The following is a 27482-nucleotide window of genomic DNA, read 5'->3' on the forward strand; positions in this document are numbered from 1 at the left end:
TGTTAATCCTCCGTTTAATGAATCACATGTTTCAGCAGCAGACACTTTATAAAGTGTAGAGCGGCGGAAAACTGTGAGATAAGCAGAAAGTTTCCCCGTCACCGAGCTCTAATGAGAGAAAGTGCTGCGAGCAGGAGTCAGGAGCCAAGCGTTTTATTATATGTGGGTCTCTCTCTCTCTCTCTCTCTCTCTCTCTCTCTCTCTCTCTCTTCTCCTCTCTCTCACCCCTCACTCTCGTCACCCCTCTCCCTCGCTCGTCCCCCTCTCTTCCCCCCCCTCACTTCGTCCCTGTCACCAGCAGCTGCTGCAGTAATCAATAACAACAGAACCGGCCTCCTCAGGTGAAACCTCTCAGGGGTTCTGACTCCAGAACTCAGAGTAAATATCGGTGACTTGACGTTAGACGAACTCAGGACGATGGAAACATTCCAGACGATTACTGTTCACTTTTCAAGTTCAAGCAGGAAACTGTCTGGAAGAATACAAATATCTCAGGATGAAGAAGAGGAGCCGTACACGGAGAAGACGAAGACGTCAACTCGGAAAGACGAGGAGATTCCAGAGCTTTTGGTGATGAGGGCCGATGCTTTGAATACTTTGACACGTTTTGTTTATGTTTCGTTTGTGACCAAAGATGAGGCTGGTTTTTTAACCTATTCAGCAGCCAGCCACCAGGGGGCGATCCAGATAACTTGGTTTCACTTTTGGGTCAGAGTTCTGTACTTTGTTTGTCTGCTGTCGTGCGTCGCCCCTCCATCTATTAACCCCTCTTCCTTTTTATCTCCTCTATCACTTTCAATAAAAACAACCTGCCTCTCATCCTCACTCCTCCTCCATCTGTTCTGCTGTGACACCCTCTCTCTCTCTTCCCTCCTCTTCCCTTCATTCATCCCAGCGACATTCCCGTTGCATTACCTCGGCCGTTCATCTCACTCTCCCTCACTCCCTCTCGTAGTTTTTCTCCGGCTGTCTCCTTCCATCTTTCCTGCAGCTCATCAAACTCCATCTTTCACTCCCACTTTCAACCTCAGTATCACTCACTCTGCTCTCTCTCTCTTTTTTTTGGGGCTTCTCTCGTTTTTACCTTTCTCTCCTCTAGTTGTTTTTATCCCATTTTCTTTCATTTCGTCTCCTCACACTGTTTCGTCTCTCTGGCTCCTTGAGTCATTCTCTTGCTCTCGCATTCTCCTCACAACCTCTTCTCCTCTCCTCCCCCCCGTTTCCCCCCCACTCCCGCTCTCCCTCCATCCCGGGAGGACGGCCTGTTTTCAGCCCGCCCCTCCCTCCATCTCGGCCTTTTCTTCTGTAAAGAGATGAGTTTGCATAAAAGAGAGAAGGGAGTCAAACACCCCCACAGCTAAATACAGTAAAGGGCTTTATTAAAATGATAAATCGGAACTACACGTGTTTGATAACGTGATCTCGTGTATATTTAATCTAAGCTTGTTCGTCGGGTGCAGTCGTCATGAAGGTTATATGGAGGCAGGAAGAGTCGCTGCAGCCGAAACCAATTTCATGTTCCTGCGATACCGGAGGCTGCAGTTTCTAGGAACTTACGTTTTTGTATATTATAAGATACATATCATATTGTGACATAATGTATTGTATACTCCGATACCCTAACATATTATATTGTAAGGTATCGTATTTTAATGTGTATCATATTGTAACATCTTTTAACGTTTTATATTATATCGCATCATTTTGTTTTGTAACATCACTTTTAGTTTCATAGTGTCATATCGTATTGTAAGGTATTAAATCATAATGCATTGCATATTGTTACATAACGTGTCATCTTGTGTAGTATTGAATACTAATGCATCATATTTCATTGAACTGTAATGCATTGTTAATATGCTTTTAATGGACCATGTTGAGATAACTGCTCGGTGGATAAACCCTCGAGATAAAAGCTAATGTATTAAATATGTTGACCCAAAACAGACGTGGAAGTGAATGTCAGTGGTAATGACAGAGTGGCCGAACTGCAATCAGGTGAACATCGCCTGGGAATCCAGACCCGGCTGAGCGAGGCTGCGGGAGCACAGAGACGCTCACGTTAATAATTTAGTGAATTAGGAGCTTTTCACACCGAGAGAAGCAGCAGAACACACAGGGCAGCTCAGGTACGTCGGGGGGGAACACAGCGTCCACACAGCTCGAGCTTCTGTCACACACAAGCTCTCGCAGATTTAAAAAAAACACAACACGCTGGTGATGGCTCGACTTTCCAAAAGCAGCCTTTACCCGCTGCATGGTGCCAAAGTAAAGTTTGTAAAGCTTTAAAAACAACACTCTGCTCCCACTTGTTAGACAATGTTCTGCCTCGAACATGCAAAGCTGCAGCAGAGATCCTGTATATTGTCGCTCCAGAGCTGCACAATCATTTTAAGTTCATATTTTGTACCTCTTCCAACATGCACACACCATCGTGTAGCGCTAACATCGGTATAAAGCACTTCCTTTATTGATCCCGGGGCAGACGAGGTCTTTACCCCGTCTCTGAGCGAGGACAGTGTCAGTTTCCATCTCCAGCGCAGTGACAGTAGACTCATAATGTGAGACGTAATGAAATGACAAATTCAGCCTGAGGCCAGAGGTAGAATGGATTCTCTTTCTAATGACAGCAATTGGAAGAAGAAGGGAATTTAAAATGGACGGTCGTAGTCTACAGGACGACAGAGGAGAGGAGAGGAGGAGGAGGAGGAGGAGGAGGAGGAGGAGGAGGGAAAATTCATCCACTCAGTCGAGCAGAGGAATTTTTACAAGCTCAAGACTGATTTTTATAACTTATTCGATTCCTTTTCGGTGACGAGACTCGAAACATTGGGCCTTTGTACATTTTTCATCCATATGTTGTCATTGTTTGCCAGTTTTTAAAATATCGGTCCATTTCCTTCTTAATGTCAGTGTTAGCGTTGACAGTGCAGCTCGAGTCTGTGTCTTAAAGCCACAGCTGATGCTGCTGAGCATTTCCTGTCTGCATCTCTGAAATCAGGACTTCAAGCTCCGAACACTTAAAGTGGTTATTTTGGGTCTTTGATTAGTTTTTCATGAAAGAACACTTCCTGACATAAGAGGCAGGAAACAGCCTCATGTTGGATTATCGGGACTCTGATTGTGCTAATGTAGTATCCTCTTACACTGTTGTTCACATTCTCAGGTTTACGCACAACATTTACACACTTTACTCAAGTTTCATGATCGTCACTGTACGAACAAACAGACATTGTATTGCAACATGTTCTTGCACGAGGACCATTCAGGCTTTTCGTCTGTTCCTGCAAAGCAAAAAAGGGGAGGCGGAAAGATATGTAGTGAGATTAGAGGGAGAGGAAATCTCACTTTGAAGCAGAGGAGACAATTGGGGTAAGATGGAGGAGAGAAGGAGCGGGAACAGAGGAAGGACGAGTAACAGAGGAGGCAGAGGTGAATCTTAATGAGCGACCTCGCTTCATGTTCACAAGCGATAACCCGAGAAGACAAAACCTGCTCTGCCGTGTTGCGTTCGACGACTCTGCTGCCGCCGCTTTGATGAAGAAGGGCAAAGGCAGGGCAGAGGGGGATCTTAATTGGAATCTTAATTAGTCCCCAAACAACTTCCCACACTGAAATTCAAACCCGAGGAGCGTGAATCTCCTCCGCAGGCGGCAGAGCGGCGGCTTTGATGGAGGATGGAGCAGGATTTTGGAGCACAGCCTGCAGGGGCCTTCCTCCAGCTGACGGAGGGTTTAAGGTGCCGGGGCGTCACCAGAAGTCACAGTTTAGACCGGATTCAACCACGAAAAAACTGAACGTCAGATTGTTAACACGCTGCCGAGCACACGAGCAGACATAGCAGGAGTGAGAGCAGGAGAGAGAGCAGGAGAGAGAGCAGGAGAGAGAGCAGGAGTGAGAGCAGGAGAGAGAGCAGGAGAGAGAGCAGGAGTGAGAGCAGGAGAGAGAGCAGGAGAGAGAGCAGGAGAGAGAGCAGGAGAGAGAGCAGGAGAGAGAGCAGGAGTGAGAGCAGGAGTGAGAGCAGGAGAGGGAGCAGGAGAGAGAGCAGGAGTGAGAGCAGGAGTGAGAGCAGGAGTGAGAGCAGGAGTGAGAGCAGGAGAGAGAGCAGGAGTGAGAGCAGGAGAGAGAGCAGGAGAGAGAGCAGGAGAGAGAGCAGGAGTGAGAGCAGGAGAGTGAGAGCAGGAGAGAGAGCAGGAGTGAGAGCAGGAGAGGGAGCAGGAGTGAGAGCAGGAGAGAGAGCAGGAGAGAGCAGGAGTGAGAGCAGGAGAGAGAGCAGGAGTGAGAGCAGGAGAGAGAGCAGGAGTGAGAGCAGGAGAGAGAACAGGAGTGAGAGCAGGAGAGAGAGCAGGAGTGAGAGCAGGAGAGAGAGCAGGAGAGAGAGCAGGAGTGAGAGCAGGAGAGGGAGCAGGAGTGAGAGCAGGAGGGAGAGAGCAGGAGTGAGAGCAGGAGTGAGAGCAGGAGAGAGAGCAGGAGAGAGAGCAGGAGTGAGAGCAGGAGTGAGAGCAGGAGTGAGAGCAGGAGAGAGAGCAGGAGTGAGAGCAGGAGAGTAGAGCAGGAGTGAGAGCAGGAGAGAGAGCAGGAGAGAGAGCAGGAGAGAGAGCAGGAGAGAGAGCAGGAGTGAGAGCAGGAGAGAGAGCAGGAGAGAGAGCAGGAGAGAGAGCAGGAGAGAGAGCAGGAGTGAGAGCAGGAGTGAGAGCAGGAGAGAGAGCAGGAGAGAGAGCAGGAGAGAGAGCAGGAGAGAGAGCAGGAGAGGGAGCCAGACAACCCAAAGTTTTGGCTCTCAATTATGGAGAGGTCTTTTTTTTCAGCCAAAAGTGGAGCCCCCTGGTGGCTGTATAGATGATTAACCCCGCCTCTAAACTAAACCACCCCACAATCCCTTCTACGCAAACTCTGTCTAAAGATGATGTTAAAAGACGGCAGCGCCCGTGTCCAGGATATTTCATTAAACGGGAGGAAGTGAAGATGCATCATCCATCTCTCTTTAAGGTTTATGGTTTGTCCTGGAGGACGATTCCCTCCCCTGCTGCTCCTCTTCAGCCTCCTTTCACTTTGTCTTCATCATATTTTTCTTGGTTGGCCTCTGAGGGCAGAAAGAGTCACATGATCTACAGTTTGTGGAATCTCTCATGGCGCCGTTCTGATTCACGGGTTTGAGGCTGTATGAATAGAACTCACTGGAGGAACAGCGCAGGTTTGATTAAAGCCCCACAAGGCTCCTGACGGCAGGACCGAAACGAAACACAGCAGCGTGAACATCAGGGTGGAAAATGAAACCTCGACGACTCCTCCAGAGGCTGCAAACGGCTTCTCTCCTCATTCCACCCCTCGTTTCACACGGCGGGATAATTACAAACTTTCACTTTACAACCTGTGAGTCTGGAAGGAGGCAGAGGAGGAAGAAAATGTGAGGAGTGAAAAATCTGGCGAATAAAACTATGCTGGCAGATGATGCAATGTTTTGTTGTGTAACGCTCTAAATATAGATCCAAAAGGCATTCGGCTGTTCGGGAGACGAGACCGCCAGCTGAACTGAAAATATCTCAACCCCGGCGCTACCTTAAATCCTGGGGGAACATCTCCCTCCGTCTTCCTCCGCCTCTAATCCCTCATCCCCCCTTTCTCTTCTAATCCCACTTTTTGTTCATTTCCCTTCTTCTCTCCGTCTCTTATACCATTCTTTGTCATCTCTCCTTCCTCCGGTTCTTCACAGCCACTTCTCTCTCTCTCTCTCTCTCTCTCTCTCTCCTCTTTTCGACTCATTCATCCTTCCTTTGATTCCCGTGCCTTAATTTAAACTCTTCTCCATCTCTCTCGTTTCCTGCCATCCTTCACGTCAGCTCTCCCGGCCATCTGTTATCCGCTCCCACCACAGCATCCCTCACCTCTCTTCCTCCACCTCTCTCCGTCTTCTCATTCATCTCCACTGTCATCTGCTCCCTCCATCCCTCATCTGTCCTGCCGTCCTCTTCACCTCCTGACTCCTATCCACCTCGTCTCCTCTCCCTCGCTCTTAAACACATCTTCCCTTTGACATGTTTGTGAGTCATACCGAAGAACCTGAGCTCATCCTCTTTCCTCCTTTCTTCTTCGTTCCATCGCCTTCAACCATTCCTCCTCTGTCCTGTCCTCCTTTCAAGACAATTCATTTAATAAGCCCTCCTCTATTGCCATTGTCCTCGCTCCTTCTTTCCCCCATTTTGCAGAGGCTGCTTAAAAAGAAACATGGCTTTTGATAAACACCTTAAGAAAGGAAGAGAACCAACGAACCAATCAAAGAAAGAAAGAAAGAACAGCGGGGATGACAGGGGAGAAGGAAAAAGAAAGAGAGACAAAAAGACAAAATAGGACAAATTTTCGTTGTCAACTCTCGTTAAAATTCAGTTGGATTTCTGTTTGTCTCGTAGCCATCGAGAGAGATTAATTAAAACTCTGCTCTTCTGTTCATTCAGCGCTTAAGCCTCGTCCCTGATGCAACATATTCCTCTGACTTTGGCTGGAAAACGCTACGGCGGGAAAACAAAAAAAAAACTTGCCCACTTGTTGTTTGTCAGTTGGCACGAGAGACTAAAAGGTCAACGCCTGATGCTGATGGTGAGGATGAGTCTGTTTTTGCGCTGACGTGATAAGAACATCAGCGGAAGTTGTTAAAATGTACAGATAGGAGTGTTTGGTTTTTGAGATTACAGCTTCAGAGGCTGCATTTGGAGATGAATGCGTCCGACTTCGATGGCTCCTTCAGAAGAGACCAACAAATGCGTCGTTCCACGTACGAGCAGCGAAGGATTGTTCTTGGGGGAAACAGAGGATTCGTTGCGCGACGGTGACGAAGCTAAAGTGCTAGAGAAGTGGGCGGCTGAGCTGCAGGAAGTGCAGCCGCTCGGCTAACGATGCAAACTTCACAATATGGTTACTTCCAAGATGCGGCTGGAAGAAACGAGAGGCTTCAGAACGTTAAGTCATCCTTCCCTCCTTCTATCATCCCTTCCTGCCTTTAATTTACTAATACGTAATTACAGAATGAACTATAATTGAATTTGTTGCGCTACATCAGTCTTCTTAATTGTCCTGGTCTCCATGTTTCACTGTGTGTGTGAGTCTGTGTGTGTGTGTGTGTGTGTGTGTGCCGAAGTGACTTTGACAGGTGTGTGTATCGGTAAGTGTAAGTCTGTAAGTGGATGTGTGTGACTGTCTCTAATCAGTGACTTAAAGTGCATGCGCCCATGTGGATCGTAGGCTCACACACACACACACACACACACACACACACACACACACACACACACACACACACACACACACACACACACACACACACACACACACACACACACAATGGTAATGGTGATAAATTGAGTCATTATCACGTCACATCTACATGCTGCGTCAGGCGTCTTGTGTAAGTGTTTGTTACAAGAAGCAGGATGCAGTGTGTGTGTGTAAGAGAGAGAGAGAGAGAGAGAGAGAGAGAGAGAGAGAGAGAGAGAGAGAGATGTTTGCTGCTGTTTTCCTGATTTACAAACTGTCTCACACACACACACACGTCTCTTGTGATGCTTAGTCATGACTAAAGGAGGCTGAGTGATCGCCATGGAAACAATACTCAGGTTGGCCCAGTCAGGAAGCAGCTGACGTGGTTTCCTGCAGCAGCGGCAGGTTGAAAGGTCGAACAGAAGGTTTCCGACGCCGGATTCACATATCACACGTATACATGAACCTCTGACATGTCTACGAGCAAGGCATCTGGACCACGAGGGACAGGTGAGGTCCACTGATTGAGAATGAGGAAAAACAACATTCAAGATTTTCTTGTGTCGTACATCCAGGAAACCAGAAGAGACTAAGAGGAAAATATCAACCGTTCCCTCTTTCTGTTTGTGTTATATATGTTTATATATCAGTAATAATAAGTCACAATAACAAGGCTGAAGATATCGGTCGTCTTGTTTTCACACCGTGAAACAGACGCAAGAAAGAGGGCCCATAAAAACAGGACACAGGCTAATTAGTCGCACAACCCGTGTGTGTGTGTGTGTGTGTGTGTGTGTGTGTGTGTGTGTGTTGGGTTAATTAGCCAGGAAGACAGCAGGCAGACGTTAGGCAGCCTCTTTTGATCTGACTGCTAAGTACTTCCCAGAGATACACACACACACACACACACACACACACACACACACACACACACACACACACACACACACACACAGCATATAAAAAGCGTCCACATTCTGTTATTGTTTCACTGACAGCAGAAGAACAACAGACTTTCTAATTATGGATGACTCAGCGACACAATCACAGTTACCAAACCTGTGTGTGTGTGTGTGTGTGTGTGTGTGTGTGTGTGTGTGTGTGTGTGTGTGTGCGTGTGTGTGTGTGTGTGTGTGTGTGTGTCTGCGAGCCTCCAGACTTTCTGCAGAGTTTCCCCGGCCATAACACGTTTCTAACACACGAAAAAAGAAAACAAATATCTCAGCGGTGTCACACACTGATGAAGACGTCAGGGGAGTTTTTGGCGATCGGAGCCGACGCCTGCGTCCATGTGCTGTAAACAAAGACACGTGATCAGTCCTGCCTCTCACCTGAACACTCAGAGATGTGTGTTAAAGGCATCACACCCGGAGATCATGTCTGCAAACGGCTAACGTGACCGATTGAAGGAGAGGACGCTATCAACATACCTACTAAGTGTTTCTGCAAATTAAATGATCTCCCTTTCTCTGCGTCTTGTGTCTTTTTCTGTAAAACATGGAATAAATAAAATAAAACGATGTGATCTTCTCTGTCCATTAAGGAGCTATTAGGCCTGTGGAAGTCATTACAGACTCGGCTGGCAGGCAAACGACAATTTCATCCAATTCTGAGAGTAAAACGCCGCCGAGCGAGGACGGCGGGCTGACAGAGCGTCACCGAGGAAGAACAGCGAGGGACGGAGGTGTAGTGAGTCAGCTGTCCTCTTACCGGCTACGTGACGTCGTGGACGACCACAGCTGCCGACAACATTACCCTGGATACAGAGACATTTTATGAAAAAGGAATATTTTTGACAGGTTCTAAGCTTTTATCTTTAAAACTAATAAATGAGGTTTGGCTCCAGAACATCTCAGTGTTTTCTGAGTGAACCTCCACCGACAGAACGAGAGAAGAAGAAGAAGAAGAGACAGAGAATTCGCAGACAGCAAAGGAGACAGATGGAGGAGATATGAAAAAACAGGCCGAGCCGTTCCGAGCTGAAACTGTGAATTTATACCAGCGCGTCTTCGCTTTTAATGACACGAAGGGAAGTAAAATAAAACGTCTAAATATTCATGACCGAGGAAGAAACTGCCAGATAAATGTCTGAGAGACACCAGGAGACGAAGTGACTCATGTAACTGTTCACTGGCTGAGTTACTGAAGACAAGAACCAATCAGGAAGAGAACGTGTGTGTGTCTGCGTCTTCGTTTGCTAAACTTTCAGGTTTTCTTCGTCCAAACTAAAAACACGACCCCGGAGTTTTCAAACCGAAACAAGGAAAGCAGCCTTTACACAGGACTGGACGTTAGGCGTCACCATAGCAGCACTGATGATGGACGTAGCTGTGGTTTCTTAAGAGATGGAAATAGAAAAAGAAGATGTTTTACACGAATTCTGTGCCTCGAGATTTGATCCGATGGTTATCGCCTGATCTGCTTCTCGAACGTCGCACGCCAGCTTTCCGGAGGTTTCAGGGTAAAACCAAACCACTGGCAGAGTAGAGAAGAGGAGACAGAAATCCAGATGAAAACCTCGGAGCAGGAGGATGTGAGCCGTCCCGAGGGTCACCGCTGGTGGCTGGGTCCCTACCGACTGCGGCTGTCATGGTTACCAGCGTGGCTGTCCTGACGACAAAGCGTGGCAAGTCATACGGCACAGCGCCATCTGGGGACGTTGTGTCTGAGAGTGACGCGTCTCACACGCAGTGAGATGCTCAGCCTTTAAAATACACAATCTGAAACACACACACACACACAAACAGGGACATACACACATGCACATACCAGCACTGGAAGACATTAGCATACACACAAACACACACACAGCTGGTGGGCGTCGAGGAAAATACACACACACACACACTTACATACACAAAAGCATGAATATTAAAGAAACACAACAATGTCTCTCTCTCTCTCTCTCTCTGGTCATGTGATCTAATCAGAGCTAATGTGTTGCCAAACGACCTCAGAGGACCGTCAATCAGTCAGACAGACCCACTAAAGACAGTGTGGATCTGTCCCCAGGGCTGGTGGGTGCGCACACACACAGACACACACACACACACACACATTATTCTGCACACACACTGATACAAGCACATACACACAAATAAACATAATGGGATTGCAAAACTGGGTATGCGGTACACACACAAACACACACACACTTAATGGTGATGCATAAGTCAAAGTGTGCCGTTAGAGAGATGGAGCACGAGATGAGGAAATGGAGGCGATGTTAAGGAATGTGTGTGTGTACGTGTGTGTACGTGTGTGTGTGTGTGTGTGTACGTGTGTGTGTGTGTGTGTGTGTGTGGTATTGATCCAGCTCCCCCTCTGCAGCTCTGACCTCCCGCTGAGACGCTGCATTTACATTTCAGATGCTGAGTTCAGGGTCCCGTCGCCGCTGTCGGACACAAGACCGCCACGACCACGACCACCGCCAGGATCAAACATGTGACGCTTGACCAACATAGACCGATGCGCTTGCTGATAGAATCACACTGCGCTGGCACGTCAAAACGTTCTTATCCACTTCGACAGCCACGCTCAAACAGGAAGCGGCAGCGTCTTCTAACGCGTTTTCATTTTGTCTTTTAATCAATTGACAGCAGAGCTACACACGCTGAACAATTTCTTTCTGAAGGAGGATAAAAAGATTGCTTGACCTTTTGTCCTCCTCTAAATGTTCCCCCGAGGCCTGAATAAATACGATCCGTCACTGGCGGAGGATTCATCTCGTCCTCCGACTCGAACACGCCCTCCGGCTGTAAGGTTAATGTGCACGTCACCGTTCACACGAAGACGCCGGAGCTGAAATCACATTTCATCAGCAGAGGTGTTGATGACTTTATTCAAAAATCTGATGCTGAAAAATAAAAGAATCTTTTTTAAATATCTGAAATTGCCCTGAGACCACGGTGAAACGGTGAAGTTCCATCCTGTCCAGAAAATAATTTAATGCAAACTATGTTTTTTCAATGGAGTTAAAGTCTGAACTGGGAGTTAATCAAAGAAAGGCTCATTTTCACCGTTGACGTTGAGCTGAAGTATTTCGAGCTGGGTCTTCTGACTGTGACCCGACCGACGACCAGGCCCCGGAATCGTATCGCTGGATGTTCAAAGACTCAACATCCTATTGTATCGTGATGAAACTGCTGAATGCAGCCTCGTCAAAAGGAAACTGACATTAGAGACACCGAGAGTCGACGGAGGAGCCAGGAGACTATTTATTTTTCCTCGGAAATGGGCTGCAACTGCAACTGCATTAAGCCGATTTAGTCCTCGAAGTTAGAATCGTTTTATCGTCATTGTGTGTTCGTGTGTGTGTGTTTATGTGTGTGTGTGTGTGTTCTCCGGATCAGATCAATGTATGGACCGATCCTCAGCGGCTAACTGGATCAGTTCTGGGCTGGTTTTTTTCTTTCTGTGTCGCAGCAGCAGTAAACCAACACCGACATGTTTATGGGCGCTGAAGAGCAGCGGTGATGCAGAGGGTGAAATATCAATACAACGCAATCAGGACGGGAAATGAGCAGCAGCCTCCGCACAGACGCTGGGGCCACATTTCACTGCAGGTGGGGGAAGAAGCTCGTGTGGCTTGTTTCATGTGAGAGCGGAGGAAGAGTTTTAGGTCGGACTCTCAATCTTTACCACGGACGAGCTGAGATCAATTCTGATCGAGTGTTTGTAGACCATCAGTCATCGTCACAGCGCCCCCTGCAGGTCTGGGACTGCACAATGCAACTCTGTCCTGTAATATTACGACCTGCTTTACCGCATACGTCACACACCAACCACCAGAGCCAGGTCCCATCTGCTAACATGGATGAGGCATGGATTATGACCTATAAAACTAGATAAAAACGCATTGAAGGTGTAATAAGTGTTAAAAAAGTGTTTTTTCCGAATGAAAAGCAGGTTAGTGATCAACTGTAACTGATCACATGTCGACAGCGTCTTCAGCAGCCATGACAGACACATTTCACAGGTTTTAATTAAAAACGACAGCCGACTTGTGTCCGAGCGAGCGACGTCCTTGGAAATTGAAAAGCGGGGGATTGAGAGCGTTTGACATTCAGGGGGCTCATTAAGCAGAGTAACTGATCTGTGGCTTTTTAATCATCGCGGCCATTGATTTGAACATTTTATCACCAGAAACGCTTCAGACAAGCGGTGGAACAATATTTCATATCGCCGATGACGTGCGCTGATCTGAGGACAGTTTATCACAGGGGAAGGATTCATTGTCAGACTTCATTGACAGTTCCCATGACGTCTCTTCTCTTTGGTTGTTCACTTCTTCACTTCTTTCTCATCCTCACAGTTTTCCTATGAGCTCATCGATGGCAGACCCTCACTCTTGCTGCTCAGTGACTGGAGCTGCTATCTTCTCTGTTTTCAGTTTATCCAACGCTTCACCTTCAAAACACGAAGGAACACTTTGTTTAGCTTCGACGTCGGCTGGAAATAAAACACCTGCCTTGTGGTAAATATCACATCATGAGAACCTGCTCTCTTACTGTTCCATGTGCAGGAGGTGGTTTGTATCTACACACACAGGAGGCGTCTCTATGGGCTTTAAGACATTCAATTGTAAAGGAGTTAAGGAGGCCTTTTTTATGCGATATTGATTTTCCCGACGGTTAAATGAAATGTCAGAGCACTCTGCGGCTCGCTGTGATAGACTGCAACGAGCAGCTGCTTACTAAAGCACTCCTACAAGGGTGAGGTGTCATCAAAATTGAGCCGAGCGTCTGATCAAAGCCTGACGCCGAGCACATTCCGTCTCCACGTTGGGACATTGTCTCTCCGCGATCTCCTCCATTAAGTCACGAAATCTGCCACGAGAGGAGAACGAGAGAAAAGAACTGATCAACTGGAGTTCAAACCCCAACGACTGATCCCTAAAAGAAAAAAGTGAAGAGGGTTTTGAAGCGCTCTTCAACTTCTATACCATGATTGAAACGACACTACAGCTGTTTTCAGACCTGCACTGAAGTCCACGTCCACTCCATGTTCTGGAGGTTCTGTATGTGAGAACACATGAAGAAGAGGAGCCGTACGCGTAGAAGACGAAGATGGTCATTCTAGTTTTAACTTCATTCTTTGTTCACATTTAGGAGATAACCATGAGCTCTTATTGTGAAATACGATGCTCTTACTGACTTTACTGACTTCATGGGGCCACTCTGCCCTTTTATAAGTAATTTTACTTTTTATTGTCATTTTCCTTGAGCTAATGGGTCCATAGTATTGATTTACATAGTAATTAGCCTGTTTGTGGACGGCTCGACCAATCACAGCCGAATGGTTGAATAAATCGTAACATTAACTTCCTCATGCGGCTGCTGCAGGATTCAACGAGGCCCCGACAGAGATTAACAGCTCGGATGTTTATCACAGAATGTGAGTGAGATTCCTCCCGTCGGCTGCTCAGACACAGATATTTAGTCCATGCTCGCTGTGAATGAGCAGGTTGTTATTCAAGGACGCGCGGTGGTTACCTGACGGGCTGGCTTTCAAAAGAACACGTAAGTGATTCCTCCGCCACAGAAACGTTTTGTGAAACCACTTCACCTGGAGGACGACACCGTTTGGCTTCATGTCGAGCTTGGATAAAAAAAGAAGCTTTCTTTCAGAAGTTGTGCCGCTTCAAAATCGAGTTCGAATAAAGTCGAGGCAGAAATAACATTTTCATTTCAACTTCCCACCTGAAAGAATAAAAAATGGTTAAAGAACCATCACCACGAATATTAGTGAGTCAAAGACAGAAAAGCCTGAAGGTGTTTGTGTCATTTTATAAGAAATAAAGAAATTACGAAGGATCAGCTTTAATTACAAACTATGTACGGTTGGAGATTTGCGTTCAGGTCTGAAAGCAACAACATGTTGTGTCCAGGTTTCCTTTAATTCATGTGAAAATTACTAAAAATGCAGCAAACTGTGGTGAAATCGACTGATATTAAGTTTTCCAACGGACTTTTGGGGCCTAAAACCAAAGTGAATTCATTCTTTCTCTGGAGCTGCCTCACATTTTAATGCAGTTTCTTATTTTATATCGTAACTTTGAGGTTCTGATAGAATTTAAATCCCGTCCACATCAACATCTGCCGTGTACCTCGGCTGCTGAGTTGTGAAAACCGGTGTCTTGCTTACAAAGGCTGCGCGGTCAGAACAGCATCTCTACTCAGACGAGATTGGATGAAACTTTATTGATCCCCGAAGAATAACTGGGTTGTCGTGGGAGCTGCGGTAATAGGATTCAGGAACACAACGGTAAAAAAGTACTCAAACAGAATATAAAATAATCAATAAAGAGGAGAGTCATTGCAGCGCGACCCGGTGCCAAGAGCTACAGAGAAACAATGGAGAATACAGCAGCTGCTTCAAGTCCAATAGGAGAGTTTCCACTGCTTTTCAATTGGTTTTCTTTTCCACACAAGCTACAAATATTGACGCGCATCAGCAGAATCAAATCACCGACCTCAGCGATTACCTCAGACCTATCTCACGAGGAGACACTGAGAATAACAACAAAGACAACAGTTACGTTAGGATCTTAAAAACCTGCAGGAGCATTAAAACGTAGCAGCTTCCTCATGACGTCCATCAGCAGCTGGGACGTTTCCATGTTGTTATTGTGCTGAGTCTGTTCGGTCCGATACAGTTTCAGAGGCAGAGAATGAACAGAAACCCTGATTGAAATGTTGGCAGTAGTGTTTTTCTATAATTCAATACATTTAAATAACTTATCAATAATCAAAGATAAAGTCCACAGTGAAATCAATACAAATCAGGGCGTCAAGCGAGGTACTAAATCAAGTTAAAAAGACTATTTCATATATTGCATATTATTTCTTTGTTCTTATGTCTTCATACTAAGTATTCATATTTTATTTTTGCATATTTTATTATTAATAACTTCTATTTCTTTTGCCCTATATTTCTTCTTATTAGCATTGTTCTGTTTTTCAGAAAAAAAATCTGCCTCTTTCTTAAAAATGTTCTCTGTACATTGGATATATATTTATATATATATCAAAATCACGACATTAAAGGCGTCACCTCGGCCTCTGAGAAACCGTGATGTGTCTAAGCCCAGTTTAATATACAGACGATGTCAGGGCCCCATTTGTTATTCTTTGTTTATAGTATTAAGATGAAGAAAACTGTTTTCCAGGTCTTAAAGTTTGTCGCTGCAGCGTCTGACGTCCCTGTTCAGTTTCCAGTATCGAGGCTCCGCCGACTCTGTGTGGATCCGTCTGTCGGCTAAACGACTGAGATGTAGAGCAGAGCCTCGCGGGCCCAGCGGCTGTGTTAACACCCTGTCGGCGTGCCAGGACCCCCGCTGCCACCATGTTCCCTCTGATGCTGCGGAGACGGCCTCCATCAGGAGATCGTCACTGAGTTTAAAACAATCGCTGGTTTGACGGACGTCGGACGAGAGGTCGGCCGCCTGAGACCTGAGAGCTCCTGTGCAGCATGTTTCCATTCTTTAGTCGTAGGGTAAGCTCGACTGTAGGTGTGTGCACGTGTGAAAGAAAGAATGAAATAACAATGAGCATCTACTGCCGATGTGCAGGTATGTAAAATATGCATGTAAAGAGTTTTCAGTCATGAGAACATGAATTTATATCACGCAAGCATTATTCTGACATTTGGCACACACGCACACGCACACACACACACACACACTTGGAAATCAGGATGTGAGCTCTTATTTCCTCCTTTGATTCCTTCAGATTATTTTTTTGTGAAGTGAAAGGTTAAGCATCTGTTTCACACCAGGCATCGTTCACTGCTGCGATAAGAAGAGTAAAGAGATGGAAAGATGTCACGACTCAGGACAGAATTTGACCGTCACCTTCCCAAAAGTTACAAATAGTCAGGTGGTAAACTGTGCTACGACCGACTGGTAAATGTGGGGAACAACAATGGGTTGAGCAGCCCAACCTCCCCCTGTTCTCCCCTCATACACACACACACACGACACACACAGACACACACTAACACACACTCAGTGTTAATTTTTAATCCTATTTGCAGGCTGCGGACGACCAGGAGGAGGCAGCAGAGACGACGGCACAGGGGGAGGAGGAGGAGCGAGGGGGGGATTTATAGCGAGGAGATGGGAAATTATGAGACAGGGCATGTTGGGACACACACACACACACACACACACACACACACACACACACAGACACACACACTCTGAGCAGAGGTGAGAAGACGGGTGAGAAGAAGAAAAGACGATGCGGCAGGCGAGGAGATGAGAAGTGCTGAGACGGAGAGAGGCAGGAAAGACGACTGCAGCTGCTGCTTCAGGAACGTTTCAATGATTGATCCACATTCCTCACATCTGTGGGATTTGTTTTGCTTCACATCTGCAGTTTGTTAAATTCTCTATCTAACACCAACAATCCTCTTCTAGAAGAAAGCCGTGACGGTTCAGGAGGGAATGAAGCCAAGACTCAGCTGTCTCGGTTAACCCTGGATTTTCTTATCCAGCTACGAGCCTGTTCATTTTCACAAATGTGGAAGACAGTGAAAACAAATCCTTAATTTGAAATAAAGTTCTTCCTTGACACCACATCCTTCCACCAAGTTACATGGAAACCCCTTCAAGTGGTTTCTGTGTTATCCTGCTGAGAGGGAGAAACAAACGCTGATGTAAAAATAATATTTCAGGACGTTAACTCATCTTAACTTTAAACAAAGATAAAAATCCTCCCCAGTCGTCGCTGTGTGTGTTGAAGGAGCCGAGTGTATTATTGTAAAATCTCATCTTCAGGGAGCGACAACACAGTGTGTTTACATCTGTTTCCCATGAGCCACTGGGACAAAAGACTGAGTGACAACCTGTCGAGCGGCTCACAGCCCGATTCCGTGTCTGGATACGAAGTCAGTGCTGGGGCTGAGCAGGCAGATGATGGGATGAATAAAGATTTATAACAAACTCCAGCCTCTCAGTGGTTATTATGCGGCAGCGTTACGTCTCTAAATCTCCTGCGCTGGCGTGAAGTCGGTGTAAGTCTCCTCAACGTCACTGGAAGACAACAGAAGCCACAAAGAAGATTTCCCACTAACTGGGATACGTCCTCCTCAGACCTGAAGACGGAGTTGAATTAAATGCCGGTTTCCGATCGCTGCAGGTTATCGATCTGTGGCGAATCCCCTTTTAAACGCCACGACATGTGAGACCTGGATGCTGGAGCCACATCCTAATGAGCGCCATCCCTCACTTTGCTTTCTTAACCTTCATTATCTCAGGGAGACGCTCGATGAGCTCAACGCAGCCGCCGCTCACAACTAATTAACGTCACGTCGATACGGACATACACTGGGTGTACAGCAAGTGCCTTGCTCAAGGACACAGGAACAATTATAATCAAATCAGATCTAATGAGCCTATAAAGTGTTTAATAATAATGTAGAAATCAAGATTTCTTTTCTGTGGCAGCTCAAGACTTTAACACAAACTTCTAAAGAAAACTTCATCTGGATATGATGAGGACAGATCCTGGGAATTTACGTTAAATTAAATATCATCAACATGAATCAGAGATAAAATCAGGTTTTTATTCTTTTTTGATTGTAAAGAAAGAGAAGAAGAGTAAAATTCGATGAATGGGAAGTTTGCTCAAGGAAACAGGGAAACAGGAATGAAACCTGTGACCTTCTTCTTTTCTAAAGTCCTCATAAACCAACTGTCCTGATCTCAGGGCACATGAGGTTTACTGGAAGGACGACTGACGCTCCGACAGCAGCATAAACAACATGCGGCACCTTGGACCAGGGTCAAACACCTAACTTACTTCAAGGCTTTCAGGTAAAACAGGGAGGAAGCGTCTCTCTCTCTCTTCTCTCTCGCTCCACATCTGTATTTCAGACCCGTCCTCACCCCCACTGTCTCACCCATAAATCCCCCCCCTAGCTGCATCGTTTCACTTTAATTTTCAACCTGCCTAATTTTTCATGTGGGGGTCACCTCCTTCCATCCCTGTCCTCACCTGAACCCTTCTCTCTCTCCCTCCCTCTTTTCATCCTCTGATCTCCGACTGTAAATCTACAGACGTGTCTCATGTCTTCAGTTTTAGCTCGATGTCGGTTCCCAAACTAAAAGCAGAGGTTGGTTGTAAATACCAGATCTCAGAGGCACCGACTCAATGAAAGGATTGCATTCGTTTATTCTTCAGTAAAATAGTCTCGTTTCTCCACTTGTGTAAAGAGGTTTAACACAGGACATTCTGCAGCGATTTGAGACGCTTGAGATCGTTTTAGTTTGAAAAGACCTCAACTGAAACAAACCACAGATATATGAAGGTAATTTCTCCTAAACAGGGATGACGGTAATATTTGAGGTCAAGGATGACACTGGAAACAAATAAAGCTAAAAGATGATTTATTGAATTCAAAAACATCTTTATAACATCTTTATATAGATTTATAGTTTCCTGACCCTATCATCCACCTTCGTGTGGACGTTGTGTCTCATGTTTAATCTCCTTCAGCACATCTCACTCTTTCTGGCTTCTCTCTGATTGATGGTGTGTTAAAATCTGAGCCGACCGCGTTTATTACTCCACGGTGTTGTTGGCATTCGAGAGGCGAGCAGAGGCATCAGTCACTCCTGATAACATGTTCGCAGAAAGTGACACACACACACACACACACACACACACAGAGAAGCGACGTGTGCTGCCTCTGTCCTCCACACATCAGCCCATTATCTCCAGAAGTAATTGCTGTGATTTTGTAATGGCCCCGCGCTCATTGTTTGTCAAATTATGGACGACTGCCGTCTCTCTCCTGTGGATTAAGAACAAAATAAATTGCTTTGTTCCGACAATGAGACGCTCGTCGTCCTGCGGCCGGTTTGTCCTGGATGGACATGTTGTGTTGTGAGGTTTAAACATGTCGAGATGGAGTCGGTCGAGGTCTCGTGTGGGAGAACGTGGTGACCTTTCCCACGGTTATTATTGTTATTGTGACGGAGAGTTTCTGCTGCACCCCAAGGTCGATTCTGCACGAGGCTGAGGTGTTTATTTGAATACATGACCACTGTGCTGGAAACAGGTGGAGCTCTGCTTCTACTGTATATTCAAGACGAGCCTCCTCCTCTGTTATGAAGGACGTAACCCATTCAATCTGCACCGAGGAGATTAGGGTTTGATTTCCATCTTTTTGTATGTTTATCAGCAGGATGACTCAAAAAAACCCATTTCCATGCATGACCCTGGGAAGAGGTGGACACTGACATATTCACAAGCCTGTAAACAAACACAGACACAAACTCACACGTGTAGAAAACAGCCACAGATGCTCACATGTATGTTTTAATCACGCAGACATGAACACACACACACGCACACACGCACACACACACACACACACACCAGATGACTAAGCTGCAAAGGTCATAGACTGCACATCACATGTCTAGACAGCATTCTCCAGACAATTTGACATTACACCCCTTCATTACAGGTGTGTGTGTGTGTGTGTGTGTGTGTGTGTGTGTGTGTGCGTGTGCGTGCGATTAGTGTGACAGTGATGGATCTGATAGAAGAATCCCTCCTTGAACTCTCAGCTTGTATCAGCTCCTCTGCGTCTGTTATCACTTCACATTACCTCGTACAGTTGGCTCAGCGGAAGGCACTGCTCGGCCTGGGGTGCAGGTTCAATTCCCACTGTAACCGCCCACAGTAGCAGTTTAAATAAACGAGAACAAGTCAATTAAAATGAAGTGATTGCCCGTGAACAGACAAATCCGACTGTCTGCTGTTCCTCTGCCATCTCGAAACATTCAGGAAGCCATAGCTGATGCCGTTTGACAGTCTGAATTTGACGCCGCTGTGTGACGGGTTAGAAATGTCGGTAGTCGTGTCACAGCCCCGAGAACAACAACTGTCGACCACGGGCATCAGTCCAGCGTTAAGCTGCGTTTTATTCACCACTGACCCATGATTGAACTCAACAGCAACAGGAACCAGATGTTGAACGCAACCTGACGAGTTTCAGATATGGAAATAAAACCTGTGCCTCAATGAGTGCATGTGTACACGAGCACGTGCACTAAACTGCAGGTTTCTGTGAAGATTGATTAAAGATGTTGATTAAGTCCATTTGCAGTAATGAAAACCTCTGAGGTATCCACAAAACCATAAAATCCATCCATAAAAAATGTGACTAATCAATGTTAGATAAAACACAGGGCATTGGGTTGTGGGGGGGGGGGGACATTAGATCATCAGTTCCCTTCACAGGAAGTGGAGTGACACTTGAGGTCACTCTTAGCAGCAGCTCCTGGATGTTGGACGCTGAGGTTTTATATAAGTCGTTTTCAATGAGCGGGTGATAAAAACAGTATGTAGAGACGAGTGATCAGTCAAACCTGAAGACGACACACAACATGTGACAAAATGTACAACGACTGCTATTAAAATGAACATTTCTAAAAACATAGAGCCTCAAAGTGAGATAAATGTGGCTAATAGCTCCTCCGACATCGCTGCCCTCTAGTGGATGTATTCCTTAACAGCCACGCCAACGTAAAGGAGGCGTGGAAGAATGTGGGCAGTGACGGTTACATTGTATGACTCCATTTCCAGTAAATGACCATCGTGTGTGTGTGTGTGTGTGTGTGTGTGTGTGTGTGTGTGTGTGTGTGTGTGTGTGTGTGTGTGTGTGTGTGTGTGTGTGTGTGTGTGTGTAGAGTGCAGTAGTGCTGCTCTAACTACAGAATACATCAGTGTTTGTCAAGTTTGTGATGTGTGCGTGTGCGTGTGCGTGTGTGTGTGTGCGGTAATCTATCGTGGTATCAGCTGCAATCATTCGCTTTTCAATTGCCTCCTAAGGGGGTCATTGTGACTCTTATTATCGTAGATAGGTAGAGGAAGAAGAAAGGAGGAAGAGCGGAGAGGAAACGAGGGGAAGAAAGGGAATGAGAGGCAATGAGAGCAAGAGGAGAGGAAACAAGAAGAAAGGAGAGGAGAGGAAACAAGAAGAAAGTCAAGGAGAGGAGAGATGAGAATAGGAGAGGAAATAATAGAAGCATGGGAGGAAATGAGAGAGAGGAAAAAGGAAGGAGGGGAGATGTGACAAGGACACGAGGAGAGGTGAAGAATGAGGGGTGTATGAAAGTGGTCAAAAGAGGTGAGAAAGTAGGGAGGCAAGGGGTGAGAAAAGAAGGAGGAGGAGGGAAAAAAGGTAGAGAAGGAAAAGAGAAAGAAGAAAGGAAGAGGAGGTAAGGAAAGGAGGAGGAGGGAGGAGGGAGGGAGGAATCAGACGTCACTATGATGGAAAACAAGCAGAGGGAGACGAGAGGAAAGAAACGGAGGTTGTGCGTGAACGCCGAGGCTCGACGTCACGGCTTGAGCGTCAAGGAGAGAACGAAGGAGCAGAGGAGGGGAAGGACGGAGGGAAAATACGAAAAAGAGAAGGATGGAGAATGAAGAAGATGGAGGAGAAGACAGAGTCCACAGTGGGATAAACACACGGCCTGTGTTTCACTCTGCTGCACAAAACAATCACAGGCCGAGCACATCGCTCTCCATCTATCTGTGTGGAAGATAATAAAAAAAAGAGTGGAGGAGGAAGAAAGAGGGAGAGAGGAAGGGGGGAGGGATGGAGAGAGAGAGAGGAGAGAGAGAGAGAGAGGTTTTTTTTTGTTAAATCTCGCCCACACGGGTCAGAGCCGAGCAACAAAAGTGAAAAAAAACGTTCTCTGTCAGGAGCCGAAAAACCAGCTCCTGGTTCCACATGAACGAGTTCTCTGTCCACCCAGTGAGCACTTTATTAGGAACACCTGCTTATTCACGCAATTCAATCAGCCAATCGTGTGGCAGCGCTGCAGTACCATCCGTCACCATGACGCCACTCATTGGTTAGTCTTTCTAAGTATTTCGTTGCCTAAACTTAGCGAACTACGATTGTAGCTTAATCTTTGCTGCTAAAACCTGAGCAAAATGAAACCAACTCGTTTTGTTGCCTTAACCTAAGTCAAACTAGTTTTGACCCTTTATATTAAGCAACTAGTTTTATAGTTTTAACTTACCCAACTAGTTCTCTTGCTTAACCTTAACCAAATCGTTTTTTTGCCTAAATTTAAGTTACTAATTCTTTAGCTTAAACCTAATAAAAACGTTACCAGTTGGTTTAACTCACTTGACTTCAAGCCTTAGTGCCAGAAAGTGACGTGTTTAAACACAACCTGACGTCCAGAGCTTATACAAAAGTTTGCAGTGTTTTATGAGGAAGATGTGTATTTAACATATGACAAGAAAATCTGATGAGAAAAACAGAATGTAAATGTGTTTTTTACATGAGAACAAACCAGATGTTTCGCATGTGGCGGAAGATCTGAACCTGTTAGAAGGGTCGTTTTGTGGGGCTCTGACAAACAACCTATATTGTCATATAGGCATAAGGACTTGTACACACACACACACACACACACACACACACACACACACACACACACACACACACACACACACACACACACACACACACACACACACACACACACACACACACACACACTCTTCGTACTCACGTCTATACTTCAGATAAACCGAGAGGCTGCAGCCATCTGCTGATAATGTTCAACAGAGCAGCGACGCAGACTTACAGTACGACTACAGGCGGATGTACAGACACACACTCGTTCTGACGGAGCTGACATTTCTCATCCTGACACACAAACCGATGAGAGACTTTCACTTTCTAATCTGTTCCTCCGAGGTGGAGCTCAGATACGATCCACGTTTCTCTTCCGTCTGAATCCTTTAAACAAACACTTCTTATTCTCCCTCTCAGCTTCATCAATTTTATCCGTTCTTTCTAAATCTTTCCCTCTTTTCTCCTGCTCCAGCTCTTGTTGACTGTTCAAGAAATGTAGCATCGCTGTTTTCTTATTTTTTGTGTGTGTTGTAGTTGGACACACACACACACACACACACACACACACACACACACACACACACACACCTACACCGTGAGCCATGCCAGATTGGCAGCGGCTGCACATTTCAGATGCATCCATCTCTGCAGCTGCTGCGGTAACAGTTGGACGGATCACCGAGGTGTGATCCGTTACGCAACCCGCTCCATCAGGACAAACATCACACAGATGAAAAACAAGAGAATGTGCTCTCGTGGGAGATGTTCAGTGTCAAAGATAATATAGATGAGCGCTGGATATTGGTCCTCGCAGCAGAAACGTTGCCAGGACTTGTTGTCCACTCTCTTCTTCATCTTTTCAAACCGGTTGTTGTATTTTGTTCTTCCACTTTATTATTTTTAACATTGACGGATCTAGTTGATATTTGTACCCTTCTCGTTATACACAAAAATGGTGGGAACAAAATCTGACAACAACCTTCAAACAGGGGCGTTTCAACATGGTGGGCAGAGCAGGTTAATGACTGGGGCCCCGAGCTGAGAGGGGGCCCCCCCGTGAAACAGTCGATTTACTTACTCCACAGCAATGAAAACTTTGTGGGAACCACCTTAAATCCCATGGTCGGCTATAATGAGGCCCCGTGTCTCTAACTTTCTGCCAGAGGATTCGATTTCTCTGGGTTTGAACGTTTTTAGGGACAATAGGTGAGGATGCTGTTGATGAAGCGAACGAGAGGAAGAGGCTGTGTTATGCGGAGAAAACATCTGAGGTAGGAGAACGAGGCTGGAAAGCAACGTGCTGCCCGGTGAAGTTTGGCTGCAGCGGCTTTAATGCAACATCCAGGTTGCTCCAAGATCTAGGAATTCACAGACAAGCCCTGAGCCAAACCACGATGGAGACATGATGGAGGAAAGTCCCCACCTGAGACGTTCTCATGCAAAACTGAGGAAAGCGGCATTTAAAAAGACTCAAACCAGACAATATTTAGTTTCTGTCGACTGGAGAATCAATCAGATCGATCGAACCATTGTTTCAGCAATAGGATTCATTGTTTTTCATGTTGTGAAAATGGTTTTGACCTAAAAACACAGAGCCGAGCTGCAGCGGCTGTGATGATAATTCTCCCTGTGCGATAAACTGTGGGTCGACAATAGATTCACTGTCTCACATTAACTGGATGTTTCTAAAAACTGCTGACGAGTCCATGTTTTCCACAGTGACGAGCGAAAATATCAAGATGCATGATTACAAATACTGTTCATCTGCTGCCAGATGTGTGTGTTTGTGTGTGTGCGTGCGTGTTGCAGCAGAAACTTAATGTTTGTCCTGACATTTGGAGGGAGGCTGTGCTGCTTCAGGTGGAACAGGGGGAACACTTCAGGAGGGCTGCATGGTGGAGGGTTTAATATGCAGGGAAAACCCTCTGGGCCTGCGAACGCGCGCTGCGTTTACGTGCATGCGCGCACACAGACGCAAGGCAACACACACACAGACACACACAAGCATTCTGCAGCTCCATCCATCTCTGCTTTTGTTTCTTCCTCTCTCACGCACGCTCAAATACACAGGCAAGACGCACGGACGCGCAAAGGGGAGAGCCAACAGGGAACCACAAACTCTGCAGCCCTCCTCTCCACACACACACACACACACACACACACACACACACACACACACACACACACACACACACACACACACACACACACACACACACACACACACAGTCTCTTTCCAGCATTAGTCTATAGAGTCAGGATACATGAACCACCCACCAGTCACCCAAAGCATCTCTCTCTCCGCATACACAACCCGCAGCGGCTTCAACGCAACAACAGCTTCATGTTCACACACACACACACACACACACACTCACAGTGAACCCGCACCGTGCGTCTCCGGTGTGCCGAATCAAACGGGATTCTGGGTAAACAACGTACACACGGGACAGCTCGTGTGCGCGTGTGGAAGCGCAACAAACAGCTGATGAAGGTGGGATTGAGTCCGGACATGTGGGAGGGATGGAGCCGCTCTTACAGTAACACAACACAACAACAACACAACAACAACACAACAACAACACAACAATACTAATGCCCCAGTGAGGGGATGGAGCTTCACACAGGTTCCAGTGAGGATCAAAAAGTGGGTAAAGTAGAACCGCTTGTGTTCAGTGTAAACTCAGATTCACACATCATGGCGCATCTTAAATTATTGTCAATATTATTATTGATAAACCTGCAGGGTTGGTCACAGGTAACAGCAGCCGCACACACGCACACGCACACAGACGCTTCAGTGATTAACAGCGGGAGGAGAGTTAATTAATCAATTAACGGAGGCTCACAGGTGTTAATTCATCCTGTTTAATGCGGGTTTAATGCGGGTTTAATGCGGGTTTAATCAGGGAAACAGAGGAAGACAGTGGCTGTTTCTTACCGTTTCTTCTCGGAGACCTTCTCTCTCCGTGTGTGCGATGAGAAAAATAAAAGAAAGAATAGAAAAATATTCGTTCTTCTCCAGATTAACGGTTAGTCCCTTCTCCCCGAGGTCTCGCGCGCCTCACGTGCGGCAGGCTCTCTCTCTCTCTCTCTCTCTCTCTCTCTCTCTCTCTCTCTCTGAATCTGTCCGTCAGTCCGTCTCCTCTTTTTTTCTCGCGGGATTTCCTCCTCCTCTTTCCTCCTGTCTTCTCCTCCTCTTCTTCCTCCTCTTTCTCACACGCCCTTCTCTCCTCCGCGGGATCGGCTCGTGCTCCTCATGCCGGCTGGACGCTGCTGCCAACGCCGCTTCTTCTCCGCGCGGCCCATCCCGCCGCTCCTGCCGCTCCTGCCGCTGCTGCTGCTGCTCCTGCGGGAGCAGAGGAGGAGATGAGATGAGGAGATGAGGAGATGAGGAGATGAGGAGATGTTTCCCTCAGCCTCAGTTCTGCAGCTACAGGTGATGAAAACAATAGATTTCACATAAAATGACTGAATAAATGAAAGCAGGCTGCAGGCGGAGAAAACTGCCGCATCCCCCGCATGCAGCTCGTTCTGGATCCAGGAGGAATCAAATAAAACGCTGCGGCTGCTTCACACGCACTTACACCCTCTGCTCCTCCACGTACACATGACGACCACAACCTTTTAACTAATTAGCCCCCTGCCCCCTGCCAATTCATATTTTCCTGCAGCCATTGCACTGCATCAATTTGTAGATTATGATGCATTTTAAAACATGTCATAACATCCAATGCAGCACAAGAATAAAACAGAAAAGGAGAAGCTTAAAAAGAAAACAAAACATATCAAGACAATAAAGACAATTTTAAAGCGCCACTATGTGACTTTCACGAAGAAACAGCGCCCTCTGCAGCCACACGAGAATCATGCTAACGACGATCACGGCTAGCAGAGGTCTTTTCGAAGGCTGTTTTTCGAACGGGACAGAGAGAACGACCTGATATTTTCTTGAGGGGCTGTAGAACATACATTTCTGTGGATGAGTTCCGGAGTTTCTCCTCCAGAGAATGTCTGTTGCAACTGACTCTGACACTTGCGTTCTCACATGTAGATAATTTCAGGAGGATATCCTGAGTTCAGTGCAGCTTAACACGCAGCTTTAAAGGGTTTTAATAGACTGCAGAGGCCTAAAAACAAGAGACATAAAGGGAATTCAGACTTTCTCACGAGCTGCGTCACATTTTGTTATAGTTCATCATTTCAGGTGACGTCGCAGTGAGTTGACACTTGTGTAGAATTATCAAAAACCTAAAAGTACAGTTAAATACAGGACACTGATGTATTCCCAACACACTGACATCCTCATGTACTCATTCTGTGTGGTGCTAAATGCTACATAGGGAAATAATGAATGTCTGTGTATATGTGTGTGTCTGCTAGCGTGTGTGTTGGCGAGTGTGTGTGTGTGTGTGTGTGTGCATGTGAACACGTATAATCCATCATAACGCAGACACCTGGTGCCACGGCCATTACTCCTGCTTTGGCCTGGACCGAGGTTTGTGTGTGTCTGTTTGTTCTGCACAGTGTGTGGGAGTCAGTATCCATGGGACACCTGATTCAATTACTGCATCATCAGGAGGAGATGAATGGAAAGACGGAGAGAGAGAGAGAGGGAGGGAAGGACGGAGGAGATAGCAATAAGGAGAAGAAAGGCGCAAAGGGAGGGGCCGACATTGGGGGGGATAAAAGAGGGATCAAAGAATGGAGGAATATGACGGATGAGGGAACAGAGGAGGGGTTAAGAGATAGAGGAAGTGGAAAAGAGGGGAGCATTAACATGGAGAAGAGGTGGAGGAGAGGAGAGGAAGAAAAGAGAGAGAAGAGGGTTGTGCAAG

The 27482-nt window shown here is 46.3% G+C and overlaps 1 protein-coding gene across 1 annotated transcript in view; it reads right to left on the bottom strand.

Annotated features, from left to right (window-relative positions):
* Positions 1–25760, bottom strand: part of trpc5a (transient receptor potential cation channel, subfamily C, member 5a) — a 67089-nt gene extending 41329 nt beyond the window's left edge. Inside the window, exon 1 of the mRNA XM_047339003.1 lies at positions 25586–25760. The gene's annotated coding sequence lies outside the window, so the exon portion shown is untranslated. The remainder of the gene's footprint in view (positions 1–25585) is intronic.
* Positions 25761–27482: the final 1722 nt, after the last annotated feature.

This window comes from Hippoglossus stenolepis, chromosome 23 (genome assembly GCF_022539355.2).
Source record: "Hippoglossus stenolepis isolate QCI-W04-F060 chromosome 23, HSTE1.2, whole genome shotgun sequence".
NCBI classification, from domain to species: domain Eukaryota; kingdom Metazoa; phylum Chordata; class Actinopteri; order Pleuronectiformes; family Pleuronectidae; genus Hippoglossus; species Hippoglossus stenolepis.